General features: G+C 43.9%; 1 long non-coding RNA gene across 1 annotated transcript; it reads right to left on the bottom strand.

Annotated features, from left to right (window-relative positions):
- Positions 1-2530: 2530 nt before the first annotated feature.
- Positions 2531-4277, bottom strand: LOC129333179 (uncharacterized). Its single transcript, XR_008597404.1, has 3 exons — positions 4210-4277; positions 2666-2731; positions 2531-2571 (listed from the first exon to the last, which is right to left on the bottom strand). It is a non-coding gene; the product is annotated as an uncharacterized LOC129333179 (long non-coding RNA).
- Between the last annotated feature and the right edge of the window lie 6135 nt (positions 4278-10412).

The following is a 10412-nucleotide window of genomic DNA, read 5'->3' as shown; positions in this document are numbered from 1 at the left end:
ATGCGTGGAGGGTGTATGTTTCCTCTCACCCACAATTACAGCCATCGCTTACAGATCCAGAGGAGTTTGCCGTGTTAGTCTGTGGTAGCAAAACCAAAAAGAGTCCAGTGGCACCTTTAAGACTAACAAATTTTATTGCTGCATAAGCTTTCTAGGACCACAGCTCTCTTCATCAGATGCCAGATAAAAACAGTTTTGATCTGGCATCTGATGAAGAGAGCTGTGGTTCTCAAAAGCTTATTCAACAATAAAATTGGTTAGACTTGAAGGTGCCACTGGACTCTTTTAGACGTTGCTTGCTTTTTCTCCCCCACACAGAGCAATGCAGAACCACTGACGCGAGAGAAAGCCCGTCAGAGGGCAGCCCGTCCTCCCACAGCATTGATGCATTCATAGATCTCACTGTGGAGCCCCAAACCACCGTGGCAGCAGATAGCCCTTCAGAAGGGACTTCCTCCACCCACGGAATGGAACCCTTCATTGACCTTACAGAGGATTCCCGCAATGATGATGCTGGGGACAGCCCTTCTCATGGAGCCACCTCCTCCCACAGAGTGGAACAGCTAGCCGTGCAAGCGGAGGAACCCCGAACCACTGCACTCAGAGGTAGTCCCTCAGAAGGCACCATATTCTCCCGCATAGCTGAACAGTTCATGGAGCTTGCTGAGGGTCCCCAAACCACAAGGGCCAGAGACAGCCCTTCTGAAGGCACTTCATCAGCCCACAGAGTCGAACATCTTCCCGAGCTTTCTGAACAACCACAAGCTTCGGGTGCCAGATGTGACACATCTGAGGTCACTTCATCCTCCCACAGAGCGGTAGAGGTCACAAACCTTTCTGAGGAACCTCAAACCACCACTGGCAGAGATAGCCCCGGTGAAGGCACCTCATCATCCCACACAGTGGATCCGGTTACCTTGCTTGCAGAGGCACCCCAAACTTCCGCTTCAGATGGAACCTCATCACAGCACAGAGCGGCTGAGCTCGGTGACCTTCCCGAGGAACCCCAAACGACCACAGACAGCCCGTCTGCGGGCGCTTCCTCCTCCCTCAGAGTGGATCATGTTGTCGAGCTTGCTGGGAAAGTGAAGCAGGTGGTGGCAACATGTCTCCGTGTGTGTGAGTTTTTATTTTAAAGTTAAAAAAAAATTAAAGGCACCATAACAACCATGACTTATCCAATGTGTTGGGCATTGTTTGCCAGACTTAAATTGGGGTGGAAAGGGAAATGTCTGGGAAAGAGTAGAATTTTTTCCTCGCCTTAGGAACAACCACAAATTTCCCCTGACGCATGCCATTTCAGTCAAAGGATTGCACTGCAATGGTGTTTGCTTTTGGCAGTAGTTGCCATGACAAAAAGACCAGCTACTACAACTTACCGTGCTGGACACCCTCCAAAGACAGGGTCCAATGGGAGGTTATTGTTTAGTGGTCTACCTTTCAGTGACTGTAATTTTTTTTTTTCCCAGTGAAAAAGACCAACAGGAGGATTGACGGCCTTGAGAGGCAGCTGAGGATTTTGAGACAGGAGACCAAGGAGGATATTGGCAAGCTGAGGAATGACCTGGACAAAATAATCCATCAGTCAAAGGAACAGTGATCATGTTTTAATGATTAACAGTAAAAAGTTTTAAACGGCACAAACAATAAATAGTTTGGTTATGTTATAACAGTTAACAGTAAAAACTTTTCAAAAAACACACACAATAGATATGGTAGTCTTGATTTGAAATTTCTCAGACCAAAAAATACCTATCCACAATCAAACTGTAAAACCTATCAGAAATGTTTATTTGTTGCCGAAGTCAACTTTCACATGAAGTGAGCGGTACCAAACAATCTCCCTTTTCTGATGCCCCAATGCTATTGAGTTGTTCTTTCCCCCCGCCTCTCCTCCTCTTCCCTCCTCCTATTTTGTGTCCCTGTGGCTGTGATGGGTTGATCCTGGCAATTCCACACTCTCAGCGGGTGTGGGGGAGAGTGAAAAAAGGTAAATGGGAAATGGATTTGGCCGTGGCCCATGCCCTGTTCAACTTTCCCAGAAAGGAGTAATATTTCAAATTTCAAAGGTTTATCACAAATCAAATTTCTTGCTGGGTTTAATCACACGGCACCTCTTTCTGGGTGGGTTCTCCTGTGGAGATCTATGCACACTTCCCCTTCCAGATGATTGTCCAGGCACGGCTTGGTGTCTCAGCTCCCGGTTTCCCCCCAGCAATATTTCGGTCAGGGAGCTCAAGGCACTGACCGCTCTGTTGATGCCCTCACAGTTCTGCTGCTGCGCCTCAATGAAAGCCTTTCTGTCTTCTTGTGCCTCCCTCATTGTGTCTTCATGCCTTCTCTGCTCCGCTTCCAGAAACTGCATGCGCCACTCTCGACTTTCCGTCAATGTCTGTTTTCTCTCCTTGGCATTGTTGTTCTCCTCTCTCTCTGCCTGAGACAACATCTTTTCTGCCACGGTGCTAAGCAAGGCCACACGTCTGCTTCGGGTTCTGGCTTTTTCCAGCCTAGAAGCAGGTGACATCTGTGCCGTGGTTTTTGGTGCGGTTTCAACGGGCTGATTTTCAGCGACTGAAACCAGGAATTGAGAAATTGGTATGATTGTAAGAGAGAAATTTGTTTCTAGAAAGGGTTGAAGGAATCGCGACCGCAACAGCTCACTCACCCACATTTGGACGACTGCCGTCCTCATGCTCCTCCGTGATTTCATCCACCTGAGTCAAGTCCGAATCTGTGGAATTAAAAAGGAAAAATTTTTTTAGGATGACTGTGTCAGAATGGAGATGCCAGAGGTTGAATCTGGTTTTTCAGTTGAGAGCGGCAACCAGAGAGAACAGACAAAACTAGAGTGAGGTGGACTGAAAGGGCACGTGCGGAGGCGAGTCTCACAGTGTGTGGATGATGCCACAATTCAGGCCAAATTTTTTGAGTTAATGCTGCACATGTGAAAGGTTCCAGATCCTATCCCTGGCATCTCCAGATAAAGATTCTTGTAGACATTTGGGGCAGACGTTTCTCTGCCTAAGAACCTCAAGATATGTCACCAGCCCAGAAAGCAAAATAACTAGTGACAGGACTTGGGGTTATGCCACTTCACATGTCAATGAACCAGCATTTGTGGTTTCCGGGGACACCGTCCGCACTCAGAAGAGGGAACATCACGAAGTTAGTGTACATGTTCTCGAAGGCAATGCAAGATATATTCAAGCAATAAAACATGCATGTTTGGCCCAAGCAATAGTTCTTTGATTATGAAAAAAGCAGGTTTTCCCCCCCCCCAAAAAAAGGTGGGATTGGCAAGCCACCCAATTCCGCATACGGTTTATCTTCTTAAAAAATGAGGCTGTGATGTAATCAAAGAAATTATTGCTTTTGCCAAACCTTCATGTGTGGTTGCCAGCTCTGGTTTGCGAAATCCATAATGATTAGGGAGCAGTGCCTGTGCATGGCAGAAGCTCAGCCACAGCATGCGATGTTATGCCATAGAATCTGTCCTACTTAGATGCCATAGTGCCCAGGGAAAACCCCCTTTGCAGTCACGAGATCGGCTGTAATTCTTGCAAGATTCCTAGCCCATCTGGAGACTGGCAACTTTAAATGCTTGAACAGTTGAAGTGGCATACAAGTAAGAGCAAGGTAATAGAAAACAATTCAGTTCTTTGACAATGAAGAACATGAGTTATGTGCTTTGTCGGTGCCCAACCTTCCACTGTGAATGTTGGGTGCACCCACGTGCACCGTTCCCTGATGCGGCTCTGGGTGGCTGCTGGCCATCCTCGTTGGAAGGACCGCCATCATGAGGGTAGGTATCATCATATGTTGGAACATTGCTTAATTTAAAAAAAAAAAAACAATCAGGAAAAGTGGTAACGTTGCAATGCTGGCACCCCTCCCTCCATTTTTGGAGGTTGAAGTCTTCTTGACAATGTAGGAGGAAAGTGATGGCAGAGTTGTTTGGGGGGATATGTGCCAAAGTCCTACCTGGCAAACATCATTTTTATAGCTGACTGTCTTCTCTACGGTGGAGGCCCTCTAAATCAATCACCCAAAGTAATTTAAATCAATTAAGTTAATTTATTGACAGCATGATCCTAATGCCCTTCTAATACCACCTTCAGCTAGAAAGAACAGAAATCCTCATGCCAACGGTGTCTCTGCCTTATGCACCCCATCCACTCTGCTAAATAGGATCATGGCACTCGATCTTACCTTCTTCTCCCACCTCTCCCCCGTCACATGCTTCCATCAATTGTTCCTGGTCAGATGCAGCCCCTGGAAGAAACATAAGCGTTAGTAATATTTTGGAAAGTTTGGATATGCGAGTATGAATGGAAGACCCTTGTCAGAATAACACGTATTGTCCAGTGATGTGAACTCCCAAGTGGCTTGACGATGTCACAGGATAACAGGTTCCCACACATCTAATGTCACCGGTGCATGTCCAAACTTGTAGATTACTCTGGCTTCAGGGTTGCTTCTGCTTGAGTTGTGTTTCACGGAATGAATCTGCAGGTGAGCAAATGATCACTTGAAAACTCCATACCCACCACATCCCCCCACCCCAGGCCCCTCTTCACACACCCACCATTAAAAGTGCCAACACAGATAGATTGCTTTGCCAAGGGCATGACACCGGCAAAGTTCATAGGAAGAATGGGCATTATCTATCTGCAACGTTATAACGTTTAGCCTAGTGGTCACATCTCTCCTCAGGATTCCGCCGCTTGACCCACAACAGCAGGAAACATACTTACCTTGATCGTTTACTGTGACATCCACAGACTGTAGATTCAGGGTCACCATCGGGTGGCTAAACAGTTCCTCAGACCCCTCAAATTGAACTGGTCTCGGTGTGTCGGCGCGCGGAAGGGAGAGGCTTCTGGCCACCCGTTGTGGCCTGATGCTGGCATCGCCCCTGAAGATACGATGTAGCTGGGCATAATATGGGCACGTTGTGGGTGCATTTCCGGATTTGGAGTTGTGTGCCACCACTCGTTTGTATTCTTGGCGCATTGCTTTGGTCTTCGTCCGACATTCCAAAGCCGTGCGCTTGTGCCCTCTTGCCGCCATCTGCTCCGCGATCTTTTCGAAGACGTCTATGTTTCTGTGGCACATTGACAGCGACTCCTGGACCTTCTCCTCTCCCCAGAAGTCGATGAGATCCAGTGTCTCCCTCTCCCTCCACGACACTCCTCGTCCAGCCATTTTCTGCATCGCCATCTGAGCCGTTAGATAGACCAGGAATGAACTTCTCCCGCCCAGCAGTGCTCGAGCTCTCAATGGTCAGGCCTGGTCACATGACCCAATTTCCGTGTCTCTCAGCACACAACCCCCTCTCCTGATGACGTTTCTGTTGTGTGATGAACGTTTAAACGTTAAAATGTTAAAGGGCAAGAAAAAAAAGGGATTTTGAGGCCATCGGGAGTTTGATTGTCGGAAAAAACATGTGCGCACTATCACGACATGAACGACTCTCCCGCCAAGCATTGCTCGAGCTCTCACTGGTCCGCCTCGGTCAAATGACCCGATTTTCGGTTCCCGAGCAATGCCCCTCAGCAAAAAAAAAACCCGAGAAAATGGGATTTGTGGCTGTGCTGGAAGCCTGCTAATCGGAAAGAGCACAATCGTGGCATCAGGGAAAATAGGTCAGGACTGGAATGAAGTAAACGCTTAAACGTTACTGCCCCCACTGAACCGGAAAAAAAAAAATGGCGGAATAAAATTTTTGAGAGCTGCGGCTGGTGGGAGTGGCTAGACCGGCAGACTGTCCAATCGGGGGTTAGGGAAGCAAAAAAGGGACAAACGCTTTCACACTAGCATACTGCGGACCGAGAGCCATTTTGCAGCGAATGAACGTTAACTTCGCAGTATGTCCGCAGGAGGAAAAATCGGGGAAACCACTGACATGCTGCGGATTGGCATTCCATGACTCCTTCCTGAGTGTGAAATCCACAGAAACATGGGATGAAATACAGGTGCAAATGCGATCTAAAAACTGAGTGCGAAATGTACCCATGTGGTGAAATGAACAAACTGTAATATATTTCAGTCAATGGAATTGACAGACAATTTGAACAATGTGAAATTTTCGGTAGTTTTCATTGTATTTCTCATTGTATTGATTATACAGTTTTTCCCCTGCATTGCTCTTCAGTTTCGTAATACTGGTTTAATGTATGGATTATAGAGTTATATTGTACATTCTCTAATGCCTAAGGTATGCTGAGGATGCAGAGAGATCCTCCAGATTAAGTTAACTGTGTAATGGAGACAAGCAAGATATTGGCGATATGGCATCGATGGGGAAATAGGATAATAGGCTGTTGGTTAAATGAGCACTTAGATTCATTTTTGGAGTTCCACAGTGACTCAAACTGATTGTGTACAGGCTATAATAATTATTCTAATGTTGCCCAAGAAATCTTTTATCCCTACCATAGAGAAATGCTGAATGAAATGTTTAATTCTAAATGATCCTGGGCAGCAAATCAAAGAGTGGACTCCAAATCCATTTCTTTTTTTTAATAATAATAGTGGGCAATTTGAGAAATCGTTCAGCCCGGGAAGAAAAATCATTGCCTGAGTCATCTTCTGTGAACTGACATTCTCTCTCCTGCACATATTTTATTATTTATTTGCTTGCTTGCTTCATTTATACCCTGCCTTTCTCTCCAATGGGGGCCCAAAGTGGCTTACATTTTTCTTTTCTCTGCCATTTTATACTCACAACAACCCTGTGAGATAGGCTGAGAGGGTGAGACTGGCCCAAGGATGCCCAGAAAGCTTCCATGGGAGAGTGGGCTCTCCCAAATCCTAGTCCAGCACTGACCACTATACTACACTGGCTGCCTCTGTTGCTCTTTTGGTAATAGTGGCGGTATCGGCTTGTCCTCGCTGCCGCTGGAGTTAATGTTTATGTAAAACATAGGTTCAAATTGACTTAAGAAAGACTCACATTTATATAATGTATGAGTGGTTGGATGTGAGGCTGCTTCAGATGTGACATTTTTGTACACCTTGCCCAATATGAATTGGTGTACCAGTTAAACTTTCCCCAGCAAAATCAATCTATTGTGCCAGCATTCAGGGTCATATGAATTGCAGGGGTTTGTTCCTGAATTCTCTCAATTTTATACTCTATTCTCTGGAATGAGTTTACTGCTGAGATCTGCACAATTTCTTCTTGGTAAGCTTTCAAAAGGGCTGTCAAAAAAACTATTCTTGTTCTATTATTTTTAGTCCACCTTTCTCACTGAGACTCAAGGTGGATTACACAGTGTGAGTCAGTACAGTCAATTTCAGAGACATTTCAATAAACAATGTAGTAGGGTATATAAATGCAAAGATATAAACCAGCAGAAATCCAATACAGAATTGAAGAAATGCTGAAACAGAGCATAAGCAATTCTAAGACTGACATATTAACAAACAAAACAGACACTACCCAATAGGATCATACTTACAGCAACAGACAGTATAGTAGTATAGTCTATAATCCCTACCCCTTTACTAATGCATCTCTTTGAGAACATGTCTTTATGGTCTAGCCCTCCTATTTTGTTGGGCTTCTTCTTATGATGCTGGGTGTGTGTGTGAGTGTTGGTTTATTTATTATTGATTTATTTATATAGAACACTTTTATGCTGTCTCTCCAGGCATGTGCTTGAGGTAGCTTACAAAATAAAAATAATAAAAACAAAATGCTCAAAGATATTAATGAAAACCTAGAATTTAAAAAAAATTCTAGCCCAGTATAAAACATACACACATCATAAAAACAGACCACAAACAGCTTAAAACAATAGGTTCTAGGCTTAAATAATGTTTGAAAAATCAACCCTTTAATTAAAAGTTTTGATGAACACAAATATGTTCATGTTGGCCAGATGCTAAAGATGGCTTACAGTGTTCTCCCCTTCTCCGTTTTATCTTCACAACAACCCTGTAAGGTAGATTAGAAAAACAGTATGTGACTAACTCAATGTTACCCAACAAGCTTCTATGTCAGTGTGGGGCATTTGAATTTGAGTCTGCTAAATCCAAGTCAACACTGTAACACACTACAGCTCACTGACTGTCATATTACACTATGAATAGTGGACTCATGAATAAATACTTGAGGATAACCCATTTGGCTCTAAATAAACATGTGGCTTTTCTTCCTCTCCCATCCCAGCATTACAATTATTATCCAAATCTGACTATCCACAGTTGCTGTTAAAGAAAAATTAGATCCTCATCCCTAATCTCCCATGTGCCCCCCCCCGGTTGGCCTGGCATGTGGCATAGGAATATAGCATTGGTCTGAATGCCACCCTTAGTCCACAATGCCTGCATTCTGGAAAGTATAAGCAAAATTATATCCACCCCCCCCCCCTGTGCCTACTTTCCAGAGCGTACAAACAAAATGCTTGCCCCTGTGGCTGTCTTAACAGGTGCGGCACTAGAACAAAAAATGGAATAACAAGCAAAATGCCACTTGTGCCTATACAGAATGTCATCATACTGTCCTTATTGGTGCATAAAGCAGACAGCAAGACACCAGAGTAATGGCTATACTGGTAGACTCCTGGAGATTGCTTTTTGTTATTTTTAGCAATCAGATTTCGTATAACAGTGTTTCCTCCTAAGAAGAGTTATGGCCTTCCATTGAGAATTGCACTGTAATGATGTTAATTCAGTGTGGATTTTTATTAGTTAATTTCTAAATGTACACTCCTTGTCTGATAGCCTTTCTGCTTGCTTATTTATATATTCAGATAGCTCCATTAATGTTCATTTACAGAGAACAAGATCACAGGTCTCAGCCCTGATGAGCTTACAATCTAAAATTCAACACAGAGGAGACGAGAGAGGGGTAAACAAGGGAAGTATTTAAGGGGGAAGCTTGATTTTCATTACACACACTCAGGTTTGGTGTCTGCAGAAGTTGGGGACAAAAAGTTTTTTTCAAAGATTTCATGGGAAAGCCTACATTTGAATAATAACTATTCATAGCAGAGCAAGAGTCCAGTAGCACCTATACGACTAACAAAATTTGTGATAGCATATGAGCTTTCATGAGCCACAGCTCACTTCTTTTTCTTCAAAAATGAGCTGTGGGGCTCACGAAAGCTCATACCTTACCATAAATTTTGTTAGTCTTATAGGTGCTACTGGACTCTTGCTCTTTTTTACTGCTACAGACAGACTAACACGGCTACCTGTGATCTATTCATAGTAGAGAACTGACATTAGTAATAAATCCATATCCTAATGAGATAAAAAAATCAACGTTACCATGTCCAACACATCTTATGTGGAAATTAAGAATTTCCTAATCTTCCCTAATAGTTCTGTCAGCTGGTAACTACTGATAATACTGTGTTGCCATTTCAGGCTTTGTTCTTTGCTTGTCTTGTTTTTGCAACTCGGATATCAAAATGCTTCATTTTTATACTAGAGTTGATGCTGTACTATTAATTCATTGTTGAGAAAACTTTTGCTTCTACAGCTCCCACAACTGTGCACGCAGTATTCTGAGATGTTTTCAGAACAGTTGGCCCTAAAATGATCCCATTTAATCAGGAGTGAAGTAAATGTCAGCGATTCAGTGTTCTAGATCAGCGGTTACCAGGATTGATACATCTTAATCAAGCAATTAGGTGGCTTTTTGTTGTCATTGTTTGGTGTTTCCCACATCGGAGAAGGGAACAGATTTGCTGCTTTGCTCTGATGACTGCCAGCCGCAGTGTTTGTTGTTAACAGAGACATTTACACCTAACCACCAGTTGGCAGGTGTTAACACTTTGTTACTTGCTATTCCCACATGCTGAGAATTATGGGAAGGCTGCCAAGCTCTCCGTCTTGAGCAACACTTGAGTTTTACAACAGGAACAACAACATCAACAACAGAAGAGAAATAATAAAAAGGGGGGGAGTGCAAGCAATGGAAACAAAAGCGCCAAGCTTCTGGCCCAGTGCCTTTACCTGAAGGGAATAGTAGGCTTTGTGAAATGCCTTGCTATTTCTTTCTTTGGTCAAGGGAGGGAAGCTGGCCTGGGATAGGAAAACACTGGCTTTTTAAATTCACATGGTGAGTACAAAACCTGTTCACTGTAAAGGCCTGACATTTGCTTTCAGAATGTAGCATTCAGATATAAATGCAGAGAAGAGAACTCAGTTTTTTTTACCAATACATGTAAATAGTTGGTGACAATAGAGGAGGAAGGAAATCTCAAATCTTTAGCCTGTTCTAGAAAGTTGCTCTGAGATTTGGTTCCCCCCCCCCCCCGCTACTTGTACTTGTTCTTCTCTCTGCATGGACTCTCAGATAGTGACTGACAGTGGTCTTCAAGTTGTGGTGAGGTTTTGTTGCCAGATGTAATTTCCTACCAGCCAACTATAATATCCAGTCCTACCTCCATTAGATA

The sequence above is a fragment of the Eublepharis macularius genome, chromosome 7 (assembly GCF_028583425.1).
Source record: "Eublepharis macularius isolate TG4126 chromosome 7, MPM_Emac_v1.0, whole genome shotgun sequence".
Taxonomy (NCBI): domain Eukaryota; kingdom Metazoa; phylum Chordata; class Lepidosauria; order Squamata; family Eublepharidae; genus Eublepharis; species Eublepharis macularius.
The sequence above is the reverse complement of the archived record's forward strand: the minus strand, read 5'-3'. Positions and strand labels throughout refer to the sequence as shown.